This window comes from Scyliorhinus canicula, chromosome 13 (genome assembly GCF_902713615.1).
Source record: "Scyliorhinus canicula chromosome 13, sScyCan1.1, whole genome shotgun sequence".
NCBI lineage: Eukaryota > Metazoa > Chordata > Chondrichthyes > Carcharhiniformes > Scyliorhinidae > Scyliorhinus > Scyliorhinus canicula.
Window position 1 is genome coordinate 100,524,351 of NC_052158.1, and position 13,199 is coordinate 100,537,549.

At 47.5% G+C, this 13,199-nt stretch overlaps 1 pseudogene; it reads left to right on the forward strand.

Moving 5' to 3' along the window:
- Positions 1-204: 204 nt before the first annotated feature.
- Positions 205-13,199, forward strand: part of LOC119975633 — a 29,483-nt pseudogene continuing 16,488 nt past the window's right edge.

The following is a 13,199-nucleotide window of genomic DNA, read 5'->3' on the forward strand; positions in this document are numbered from 1 at the left end:
GGCACAACATCGAGGGCCGAAGGGCTTGTTCTGTGCTGTACTGTTCTATGTTCTATGTTCTATTTCTGGAAATTCATTATGGCTGTCCCCAATGTTGACAGATAAATCAATGAAATGGATGAAAGTGAAAATTAATAAGATAAATAAAATGACGTACAAAAACACATGAATCTCCAGTTGTAGAAATTACAGTTTCAACTAAAGATGTATCCAAAAAAGTCAAAATCTCCGACGGCAGATAATAAAGGAACAGTTGACCATCAGATTGACAACAAAGAGTTAATAGTAGCTGAAGGTGAATTGAGCTTCCAGTCACACATTAAGTTGGAGGTGTCAAAAGTTGAAGATGTAACAATGCACAGCACTGTTTTAAAACCAAATAACCTTATTGTAGGTAATACTGATACCATGAAATTATGAGGAAGAATTTGTTTTCTTGAACATAAATTAAAATTTCAAAATGACATTGCAATTTCATTTTCAGTTGGAGAAAGTTTCTGCTGTGTGGGGAAATGAAAAAAAATTGAAATAATTTGTTAACTGACTAGAAAAGAATATCAGTTTTCTTTTAACTGATCATTGACAAAACATTAATGGGGTTCTTCAACCAGCTAAGGAGGATTATATTTGGCAAAAAAAATGAACATCTTAAACAGAAAGAAGGAAGTGTTACATCTTCATGAAGAAAAAACAGAAGTTTAAATCATGGAAATGAACTGCATTTAAACAGGAAGAGGCAATTCAGCTGTCTAGCTAGTTGACACTTTCTTTCCAGACTTGGACATTAGAAGACCCGCAACTATGAAAAAGACTTGTGGTCTGGAGGTAAAAACCTGAATTGAGTAGTTCAAAAACTTAAAAGGTAAGCAACCCTGGTGACAATGAAGTTTTTGGTGTAAAAGGAGAAGAAAGGGGATTAATAAATCCAGAGGGAGTTTCAGAGACGAGTGATTTAGGGCAAATTTCTCCATCCTGCCGCACCAGATTCTCCGTTTTTCCAGCTGGTCGATGGGGTTTCCCATTGTGGGGCAACCCCATACCCTCGGGAAACCTCCAGGCTGCCGGCAAAATGGAGAATCCTGACGGCGGAGAATTCAACCCATTGTTTTTGTAAGCTTATCCAGAACAAACCAGGTGAGTAATTCTCTAACCCAGTAGATGGAAACGCTGTAAACCAACTAAATATGAGAAGGATATTTGTTAAGGTGAATGATGGAGAGTGAAGTCACCAGCTGGAAAATAAACTGGAGTTCTGAAGAAAAGTGGAATTCCAAAAACTCACGTAAACAGAACTTTAAATCCCAATTATCGCATGACATCAATGTAAGACATTTTATTTGTACTATATGTAGTAAGTTAGAGTATTTACAATGTCTGTTTTGATGGTGTGGTTGAAAAAATATTAATTGAATAATTTTTCATCTTTTGCAGGGAGGTGTTACAAATGCAATGTTTTATAAGGTGACTGTTTTGGGCTATCACTTTAAGTTAAGGTAGAATGGAGTACTGAAAATAGTCAGTCATGTGATCTGCTAAGCATTCTGCTCAACAGGAAACTTGTGTGGCTTGGTTCCCATGGAGACTGGGGTTCCAGTTTATATGAAATTGAAATAAATGTGCCAAGTTTAACAACTGAAAACAAAAGAGCAGTTGCTATTTTTCTTATTGCAGACTTCCTGGACGGGATTCTCCAATAATGGGACTATGTCCCACGCCTGTGAAAAAACTTGTGCGAATCACTCTGGACTTACCTGAAGAAAGTCCAGAATGATTCTCCTGGAGGGGGCTAGCAGGGCCCTGGAGTGCTCCTCACAGCTCCGGCTGCCGATACGGGGCTCTGCAGTTCCGGTCGGGGGTCCGCGAGGTAGATAGGCTCCCCCACAGATTGCATGCACCAAGGAGAGGCTGGGAGAAGAAATCACTCGGATGGATTTTTCTGCTGGCAGTTGGTTCAGGAATGCTTAGAGAACTGAAGGAAAAGAACTTCAACATTTACCAGACAATACAACTTGGAGAAGCAGTGAGCAGTGAACCCATTGGAAGCTGGTAGTGACCTTAGGCTGTTTGTCAAAAGCTGCAATTCTGTGGAAAGCATGCTGTACGTTATATAAGAAAGTGAGGCATTCAGTCCTGTTAAGGTATTCCAATACCAATTCTCTTCCCACCTCTCATGGTGGACTCAGGCAGATTTATGTCTGTTTCCACAGCTAGCAATTCCTGGAACAGGTTGCTTGTCTGTTGCTAGCGGCTTATGGCTTGAGGGGTGCCACTCCGCATTAAACTTGGGTGACTAGGAGTCTCAGCCGCTCTTACCACCAGCTGTTGGATGCGTTCGGAATAATTTGCAGGTTGACACACTCAACCTGGAGATGGTTAGATTCTCTCTTGTTGGAGATGGTCATTGTCCAGCACTTATGTGGAGCAAATGTTACTTGTCACTTTATAATTTGGCAGCTATGAGTTATATTCACATAAAACGACATATAATATACATCAGGAGTATGAGTGCAGTATTTACTGCAGCAAGTATTACCCTATACCAGTGTGACACTACATCCAAAAGGTAATGCTGCATTGTATTGCATTATATTAACATTAAAACTGGTACCTGCAGGTTTACTTCCTGTTTGTGTAAGCACAATTATGTCTTCATTTCTACATATGGAAAATATCATGTGAACCCATCAGCACAAGATTGATAAAGAGTGATAAACCACGAAATGGTACTCCATACTTGTGTTTAACTATCCTTCAATAAACAATGCTGTCAATGCCCACACAACTGCTTAAATCTGAGCCACGTTGCTGCTCAAATGTTGGAAGAATAAATTGATAATATTTTAAAAATACACTGATGTAATCTGATCAGTATAATACCTAGACTAAACTAGAAATTATTAATTTGTTTGATCACATTATACTGCCTTCAAGGGGCTGTTTAGCACGGGGCTAAATCGCTGGCTTTGAAAGCATACAAAGCAGCCCAGCAACACGGTTCAATCCCCGAACAGGCGCCGGAATGTGGTGACTAGGGGCTTTTCACAGTAAATTCATTTGAAGCCTACTCGTGACAAACAACTTTCATTTCATTTTTCTTCAGACATTGGTGTGATTTAACAAAACAACCTTTCAATAATCGCGCATTGAAATTTTAGGCTTTACGTTCACACTTATTAATAAACAGTTTCATTCAAAAGAGAAATGTTCTTTATAACCCTTTTCATTCTAAGCAGTATTCTCAATCATAAGAATATGCAGCAACAGGATTTAACGAAACAACCTTGCGATAATTGTGCATTGAAATTTTAGGCTTAACGTCCACACTTATGAATAAACAGTTTCATGCAAAAGAGAAATGTCCTTTATAACCCTTTTCATTGTAAGCAGTATTCATAAGAATTCAATCATAAGAATATGCAGCAACAGGATTCAGGATTCAACATTGGCTCATTTTGCATAAACGTGAAGTGGCTAGAAAGGCCATGACTATGCTGTTTGCATCCGGACACAATGCCAGAATGATAGTGCCAAAGGCAATCGGTGCCCCCTCATGGTTCTGAAAGGAATAACAACAGTGCAACATTAGGATTTCTGCTGTGGGGCGAAATTCTCCGACCCCCAGCAGGGTCGGAGAATTGCCTGGGGGCGCCTAAAATCCCGCCCCCGCCGTGGCAGAGATTCTCCGCCACCCGGGAAGTGGCGGGGGCAGGAATCTCGCCCCGCCGATCGGAGAGGCCCCTGCGGCGATTCTCCGGCCCGGATGGGCCGAAGTCCCACCACAGGGAGGCCTCTCCGGCCGCCGAGGTTTAAACCACCTCTGGAACGGCGGGCTCAGCGGCGCGAGCGGGCCCCGGGTTGCTGGGGGGGGATGGGGGGGCGAACGAACCCCGGGGGGGTGCCCCCACGGTGGCCTGGCCCGCGATCGGGCCCCCCCCCCCTCAGAGTCCGGGCCAGTGCCCTGGCTGCTCTATTTTCTTCCACGGCCGCCACGGCCTCCGCCATGGCGGAAGCGGAAGAGAACCCCACATCGCGCATGCGCCGGCAGTGACGTCAGCGGCCAACTGCCGCTGACGTCACTGCCGCCGCATGCGCGGACCGGTGAAAGCCTTTCGGCCAGCCCAGCTGCCGGGGGCGCCGGTTTTTTGCGCCGGTCTTCTGGTGGCAACCGCTCCGGCGCGGGGCTGGCCCCCAAAGGTGGGGAGAATTCCCCACCTTTGGGGAGGCGCGACCCCTGAGTGGGTGGCGCCACTCCCCTACTCCGGGACCCTCCGTCACGCCGGGTAGGGAAGAATGCCGCCCCAGATCAGCAATTGCTTTGTGCTGTAAATAGATTCAGATTTTTTAACAATGGAGCAGTCAGGAAAATAAACCAACACTAACCTCCTGTTTTTCTTTGTGAGTAAAGTGGAATTGCAGCAAAATGCACATCGGAATGTAGCTGCTTCCTGAATTTAAAAGGAGCATAGGTGATTCATAAGTTGATGGGCCAAATGATTTTGTCAATGTCCTGTTACATCCTACTGACACTGATATACCATTTGTATACAGATGTAATCTAGAGGAGATGGGCAGCATCTAGATACCGCAGGCAGCACGGTAGCACAAGTGGCTAGCACTGTGGCTTCACAGCGCCAGGGTCCCTGGTTCGATTCCCCGCTGGGCCACTATCTGTGCGGAGTCTGCACGTTCTCCCCTTGTCTGCGTGGGTTTTTATGGGTTCTCTGGTTTCCTTCCACAGTCCAAAGATATGCAGATTAGGTGGATTGCCCATGATAAATTGCCCTGAGTGACCCAAAAGGTTAGGAAGAGTATTGGGTTATGGGGAAAGGGTGGAAGTGAGGGCTTAAGTGGGTCAGTGCAGACTCAATGGGCCGCATGGCTTCCTTCTGCACTGTATGTTCTATAAGTATAAACTCCAGGACTGGAAGTGGCCAGAAGACGAAAGTCCTCACTTGGAAAACAACAGATGCCACAGGGAGATGAGTGTGGACAAAAGGAGTCAGAGGAAGCAAGATCAGATGAAACGGGACAGATTTTGCTGCAGCCGAACATGTGTCTACTATTGGTTAGACTTATGCATTTAGGCTTTAAGGTGCGTTACATTGCAAGTTGCTGAAAGTGAGATCGGATGACGACACTTTAACGGAACCTGGGCAATTGGAACCTGAATGAACAGGGCAAGAAACTGTGCAGCACCTTAACCAGATTGAAGAATTGGAAAATTAACTTTGCAGGAATTGTGGTGAAGTGTATACTTGAGTATGTGAATTCAATGTCACATTGGGTACAGAAGGAGAAAAAAAGAGATGGAAAGAAAGATTTGATTTTAATCTTCCTTAGCTTTATCCTTCTATCACTTTTTATTCTCTACTAATCTAAGTTCTGCATTGGTTGCCCCGGTACCATTTGCTCGAAATCACAGTAACCCTTATAAAAGATTCTGGAATTTTAAGCACGATTTGCATTTAAAACAGCCAACTTTGTTTTTTTTGTGTTACGAACATACAAAGTTACCAATGTATGAACATGTGAATTAAGAGCCACTCAGCCCCTCGAGCCTGCTCCGCCATCCAATAAGATTATGGCTGATAAAAGGAAATTACTGTTGATGTTGGAATCTGAAACAAAAACAGAAAGTACTTGACAATCTCAGCAGGTCTTACAGCATCTGTGTAGAGAGAGAAGGGAGCTAATGTTTCGAGTCTGGATGACTCTTTGTCAAAGCTCAAGGCTGGATCTGATTATAATCTCAACCCCACACTCCTGCCTACCTCAATAACCTTTCACCCCCCGTGTTGATCAAGAATCTATCTCACTCTGTCTTAAAAATATTCAAAGACTCTATTTCACTGCATTTCGAGGAAGAGAGTTCCAGAGACTCACGACCCTCTGAGAGAAAACATTGCTCCTTTGGAGAGGCTGTTAAATGAATCACCCCTTATTTTTAAACAGTGACCCCTACTTTTAGATACTCTGGCAAGAGGAAACATCCTCTCCACATCCACCCTGTCAATACCCTTCAGGATCCTCTGGGGATCCAAGTTCGAATCCCACCATGGCAGATGGTAACATTTGAATTCAATAAATATCTGGAATTAAAAGTCTGAATGATGACCATGAAACTACTGTTGATTGTCATAAAAATGCAACGGCTTCACTAATGTCCTTTAGGGGAGGAAATCTGTCATCCTTATCTTGACTGGTCTATATGATTGTTATCACGAAGGAGGTAGTGATGGGCAAGCTAATGGGGCTAAAGGTAGACAAGTCTCCTGGCCCTGATGGAATGCATCCCAGAGTGCTAAAAGAGATGGCTAGGGAAATTGCAGATGCACTAGTGATAATTCACCAAAATTCGCTGGCTCTGGGGTGGTCCCGGTGGATTGGAAATTAGCAAACGTGACACCACTGTTTAAAAAAGGAGGAAGGCAGAAAGCAGGTAATTATAGGCCAGTGAGCTTAACTTTGGTAGTAGGGAAGATGCTGGAATCTATCATCAAGGGAGAAATAGGGAGGCATCTGGATGGAAATTGTCCCATTGGACAGACACAGCATGGGTTCATAAAGGGCAGGTCGAGCCTAATTAATTGAGTGGAATATTTTGAGGACATTACCAGTGCAGTAGATAACGGGGAGTCAATGGCTGTGGTATATCTGGATTTCCAGAAAGCTTTTGACAAGGTGCCACACAAACGGTTGTTGCATAAGATAAAGATGCATGGCATTAAGGGTAAATAATAATAATAATAATCGCTTATTGTCACAAGTAGACTTCAATGAAGTTACTGTGAAAAGCCCCTAGTTGCCACATTCCGGCGCTTGTTCGGGGAGGCCGGTACAGGAATTGAACCCGCGCTGCTGGCCTTGTTACAAGCCAGCTGTTTAGCCCACTGTGCTAAACCAGCATAGATAGAAGATTGGTTAATTAATCGAAAGTAAAGAGTGGGGATTAATGGGTGTTTCTCTGGTTGGCAATCGGTAGATAGGTGTGTCCCTCAGGGATCCGTGTTGGGCCTACAATTGTTCATAATTTACATAGATGATTTGGAGTTGGGGACCAAGTGCAATGTGTTCAAGTTTGCAGACAACACTAAGGTGAGTGGTAAAGCAAAAAGTGCAGAGAATGCTGGAAGTCTACAGAGGGATTTGGATAGGTTAAGTGAATGGGCTGGGGTCTGGTAGATGGAATACAATGTTGACAAATGTGAGATTATCCATTTTGGTAGGAATAACAGCAAAAGGGATTATTATTTAAATGATAAAATATTAAAACATGCTGCTGTGCAGAGGACCTGGGTGTCCTAGTGCATGAGTCGCAAAAAGTTGGTTTACAGGTGCAACAGGTGATTAAGAAGGCGAAAAGAGTTTTGTCCTTCATTGCTAGAGGGATGGAATTTAAGACTAGGGAGGTTATGGTGCAACTGTATAAAGTGTTAGTGAGGCCACACCTGGAATGTTGTGTTCAGTTTTGGTCTCCTTACCAGAGAAAGGATGTACTGGCGCTGGAGGGTGTGCAAAGGAGACTCACTAGGTTAATCCCAGAGCTGAAGGGGTTGGATTACGAGGAGCGGTTGAGTAGACTGGGACTATACTCGTTGGAATTTAGAAGGATGGGGGGGGGGGGGGGGGGGGGGGGGGGTTATAGAAACATATAAAATTATGAAGGGAATAGATAGGATAGATGTGGGCAGGTTGTTTCCACTGGCGGGTGAAAGCAGAACTAGGGGCGCATAGCCTCAAAATAAGGGGAAGTAGATTTAGGACTGAGTTTAGGAGGAACTTCTTCACCCAAAAGGTTGTGAATCTATGGAATTCCCTCCCCAGTGAAGCAGTTAAGGCTCCTTCATTAAATGTTTTCAAGATAAAGATAAATAGTTTTTGATTAATAAAGGAATAAAGGGTTATGGTGTTCGGGCAGGAAAGTGGAGCTGAGTCAACATCTTAACCTAAACTGCTTCTACATCCTAGTTTCCTGAACTTAGACCATCCCTCTCTAATATGGTGACACCATCATTAATTATCAAAGCCATTTGGGCAGCATGGTAGCACGTGGATAGCATTGTGGCTTCACAGCGCCAGGGTCCCAGGTTTCATTCCCCACTGGGTCACTGTCTGTGCAAAGTCTGCATGTTCTCCCCGTGTCAGCTTCCTCCGGGTGCTCCAGTTTCCTCCCACAGTTCAAAGACGTGCAGGTTAGGTGGATTGGCCATGCTAAATTGCCCTTAGAGTCCAGAAGGTTTACTGGGTGTTATAACCTGCCTGTTTACCATTGGCTGGGGACTAATGACAACCCCACAGTCCTGTGGGAGTATGAGGTTCCCCAATGAGGGGGGCGGAGAAATCATTAGCAGACTCCCTGCATAAATAAAGCTGGCCAGTATGGAACCAGAGGAGAGAGGAGTTGGCAGCAAGGGAAGTTGCTGCTGCTGTTGTATATAATATATGTTATTGTAAATACATGTTATTTCTTTGTATCCTGAAAACTCGTGCTGGATTCTTCGTGGCCCTCACAAAACTGGCGACGAGGGTCAAAGTGAATAGTTGTCTACACTGCTGAAGCCACCTCCCTGGATTTTTGTTGGATACAGGTTGGAAGTTGTTTTCTATTATACCATGCCTCTGTATGGACGTTTGGATGTTTTTGATGCTGCGCTGGAAAGCTGGAACCAGAACGCACAAAGGATGCGCTACTATTTCCGGGCAAACAACATCACCGCAAATGAGCGCCAGGTGGTCATATTGCTCACCGCCTGCGGCCCGCATACGTTTGGGGTGATTAGGAGCCTTACGTACCCAGCTGCGCCAGACACCAAAACGTTTGATGAACTTGTGAACTTAGTGGGGCAACATTTTAACTCAACCCCATCCACGATAGTCTAACGTTACCGGTTTAATACCACTGAGAGGACCCCAGGAGAATCCCTTGCTGACTTTCTATCCAGGCTACGCAGGATTGCGGAGTACTGTGACTATGGTGAGACCTTGTCAGAAATGTTACGCGACCGTTTGGTTTGCGGTATTAACAATGCAGCCACCCAGAGAAAGTTGTTAGCCGAGCCAGCATTGACTTTTCAACAGGCCATTCAAATAGTATTGTCCCGAGAGAGCGCAGAACGAGGAGTGCAGGAGCTACAGGGAATGGAGGTACATGCCTTGGGGCGCAACCCCTTCCGTCCGAAAGCATCCCCCCGCACCCCTGCGGTACCTTGGGCGAGGCGACATCCGGATCAACGCCAGTGGCCGTCAGACATTCCTCCCCGAAGGGAGCCTTCTCCAGAACCAATGGATGAGGAGCCATGTCCACGTCAGACTTGTAGGCGCCGACCCCGTCGTGGACGCCGGTTCTGGGGGCGCCAGAGGCGCCGTCGTTCTGACCAAAACTGGTGCCAGCCCAGGGGCCGTTCCTTTCATTTGGATGAACCTGCGGCGACTACTCCCGAGGACGTGGAGACTGAGGATGACTGCCTGCAGCTGCATTGTGTGGCAGCTCCCTGGGTGGCCCCCATTAAGGTGACAGTACGGGTCAATGGTCACCCGCTTGAGATGGAGTTGGACACTGGCACAGCAGTCTCCATGATCGCCCAGAGGACATTCGACCGCATCAAGCAGGGTATAAAGACCCTTACATTAACCGACACACAGGCAAAGTTGGCCACCTATACGGGGGAACCATTGGACATTGCAGGAACTACGATGACCCCTGTTGTTTATGGACGCCAGGAGGGGCGTTTCCTACTTATCGTGGTGCGCGGCCATGGGCCCAGCCTGTTGGGTCGGGACTGGTTGCGCCATTTGCGGTTGCAGTAGCAGCACATCCTCCAAACAGTTTCTGGAGGGTTGACTGAGGTGCTAGGACGATACCCAGATGTATTCCATCCCGGTTTGAGGAAAATAAAAGGGGCTGTAGCCCATATCCAAGTCGAACCAGGAGCCACGCCGCGCTAATTCTGGGTGCGCCCGGTGCCTTACACCTTGCTCGAGAAGGTAGAAGGGGAGCTCACTCGTTTGGAGACTTTGGGTATCATCAGGCCCGTCCGTTTCGCTGACTGGGCAGCACCAATTGTACCTGTAATGAAGCTAGATGCCACAGTTCGCTTGTGCGGCGTCTATAAACTTGCAGTGAATACGGCTTCCCGACTCGACCGATACCCAATGCCTCGCATAGAGGATCTCTACGCGAAGCTGGCAGGCGGACTCTCGTTCACAAAATTAGATATGAGTCACGCCTACCTACAGTTGAGCTGGACCCTGCCTCCCAGCCATATGTAACGATTAATACACACCGGGGCCTGTATGAATATACACGTTTGCCCTTTCGAGTATCCTCTGCCTGCGCTATTTTTCAACACATTATGGAGGACATTTTGAGTGGTTTACCGTGTGTTGCTGTCTACTTAGATGACGTTTTGATCACAGGGACGTTGGAGCAGGAACATATGGAAAATTTGGAGGCTGTCTTTAGACGCGCTTTGGAGGCTGGAGTCAGTTTTCGTCGCACAAAGTGCGTTTTTCAGGTAAAGAAGTAGTCTACCTGGGTTATTGGGTGGACCGCGAAGGTTTGCACCCCGTCGCAGAGAAGGTGCGCGCGATTCAACAGGCCTCCGCTCCGACTGACACTTTGCATCTTCGTTCGTTTCTCGGCCTCGTAAACTATTACGGAAAGTTCCTCCCGAATCTGGCAACCACGCTGGCCCCGTTGCACCTTCTGCTAAAGAAGAACTACACCTGGGTTTGGGGTCAGCCGCAAGAAACCGCTTTCCGGCGGGTAAAACAACAATTGTCGTCGTCTGGGTTACTAACCCACTATGATCCTGGAAAGCCTTTGCTCGTCACATGTGATGCATCCCCGTATGGTATTGGGGCCGTCCTGTCTCACAAGATGGAGAACGGGGCCGAGCGGCCGATAGCTTTCGCCTCCCGCACATTGACTGCAGCGGAAAAAAGTAACACGCAGATCGAGAAGGAGGGCCTGGCAGTGGTCTTTGCGGTGAAACGTTTCCACCAGTACGTATATGGCCGCCACTTCACTATCGTGACTGATCAGAAGCCTCTGCTGGGACTTTTCAGAGAGGATAAGCCAATACCGCCCATTGCTTCCGCACGGATCCAGCGCTGTGCTTTGTTGCTCGCTGCATACGAGTATTCTCTGGAACACAAACCAGGAACCCAGATACGGAATGCCGACGCACTGAGCCGATTGCCTTTATCGACCGGCCCCATGTCGACCCCCACGACCGGTGAGGTGGATGCAACCCTAAATTTTCTGGACGCCTTGCCTGTCACGGCATCACAGATCCGTGAGTGGACCCAGACGGAGCCAGTCCTGTCAAAGGTTTGGCACATAGTCCTGTATAGTGGGCAGCATAGACAGCTACCAGCCGAGTTGCGGGCATTTTCCTCCAAGCTGTCCAAATTCAACGTGGAAGACGGCATCCTTTTGTGGGGGACGCGTGTGATTGTCCCGGAAAAAGGACAGGAGCTGATACTGAGAGACTTGCACAATGGGCATCCAGGTGTGACCAAAATGAAAATGTTGTCCCGGAGTTCTCTGGTGGCCAGGCCTCGACACCGACATTGAGAAGTTGGCCCAAAACTGCTCCATTTGCCAGGAGCATCAGAAGCTTCCGCCGGCCGCGCCCCTACATCACTGGGAATGGCCAGGGCGGCCTTGGGCGCGCTTGCATGCGGATTTCGCCGGCCCTTTTCAAGGATCCATGTTCCTGCTATTAATCGACGCCCAGTCTAAATGGCTAGAGGTGCATAAGATGGGAGGCACAACGTCCTGCGCAACAATCGAGAAGATGCGTTTGTCTTTCAGTATGCATGGCCTCCCCGAGGTGCTGGTCACGGACAATGGCACTCCGTTCACAAGTGAGGAGTTTGCGAGGTTCATGAAGATGAACGGCATACGCTATATCCACACTGCCCCATACCACCCGGCTTCAAATGGGTTGGCGGAGCGCACAGTGCAGACATTCAAACGAGGCCTAAAGAAGCTGTCTTCCGGGTCGATGGACACGAGACTGGCTCGGTTTTTGTTTTCATATAGGACCACCCCCCATGCGGTGACTGGGGTAGCTCCCGCAGAACTCCTAATGGGCCGGAGACTTCGCACCTGCCTTACCATGGTTTTCACGGACATTGGCGCAAAAGTACGCCGCACACAAGAACGGCAGGGACATGGTTTTTCTCGGCATCGGCCGATTCGGCAGTTTACGCCCGGTGACCCAGTGTTCGTTCAAAATTTTGTTGGTGGTGCCCAATGGGTCCCTGGCATTATCTTTCGCCAAACGGGCCCTATCTCTTACCAGGTACAAGCCCAGGGGCGTCTCCTGCGCAAACATGTAGACCATGTTCGGTCCAGAAGACCATCCCTTCCAAAGATTCCCCGCCCCAGGAGCTCATTTTACAGCCGCAGAGACCAGACACAATGGAAAGTATTCCTCACAATCTTCCTCTAGTGCCTCACTCAAAGCCTGCGCAGGTCGTGACAGAGCCGCGTGGAGATAAAGACGCCGAGATGACGGAGGCAGCAGACTCTGACTCCGAGATGGAGACACAAGACACTTCAGAGGGGGAATCCTCGGGCCCACGGGCCGTGGATATACAACCGTTGCGCCGTTCATCATGGAAGCGCCGGTCTCCGTCTCGTTACACGCCGCCTGATCCAGCACCTTGTGCAAATGGTGCCTGCAGCAAAACGAGTCCGACGTCCTTCTTTGACAGGGTCTTTGGTGGATTCCTTGGACTTTGGGGGGGAGGGATGTTATAACCTGCCTGCTTACCATTGGCTGGGGACTAATGGCAATCCCACAATCCTGTGGGAGTATGAGCTTCCCCAATGAGGGGGGGCGGAGAAATCATTAGCAGACTCCCAGCATAAATAAAGCTGGCCAGTTTGGAACTAGAGGAGAGTGGAGTTGGCAGCAAGGGAAGTTGCTGCTGCTGTTGCATAGTGTTATTGTAAATAAATGTTATTTCTTTGTATCCTGAAAACTCGTGCTGGATTCTTCGTGGTCCTCACAAAACTGGGTTTCGGGGATAGGGTGGAAGTGACGGTTTAAGTGGGTCGGTGCAGATCCGATGGGCCGAATGGCCTCTTTCTGCACGCTATGTTCTGTGGTCTATGTTCATCCCTCTACCTGTTCTTAACTTCCTGTCCTTCCTAAATGTGATGATGTGGAGATTCCGGCATTGGA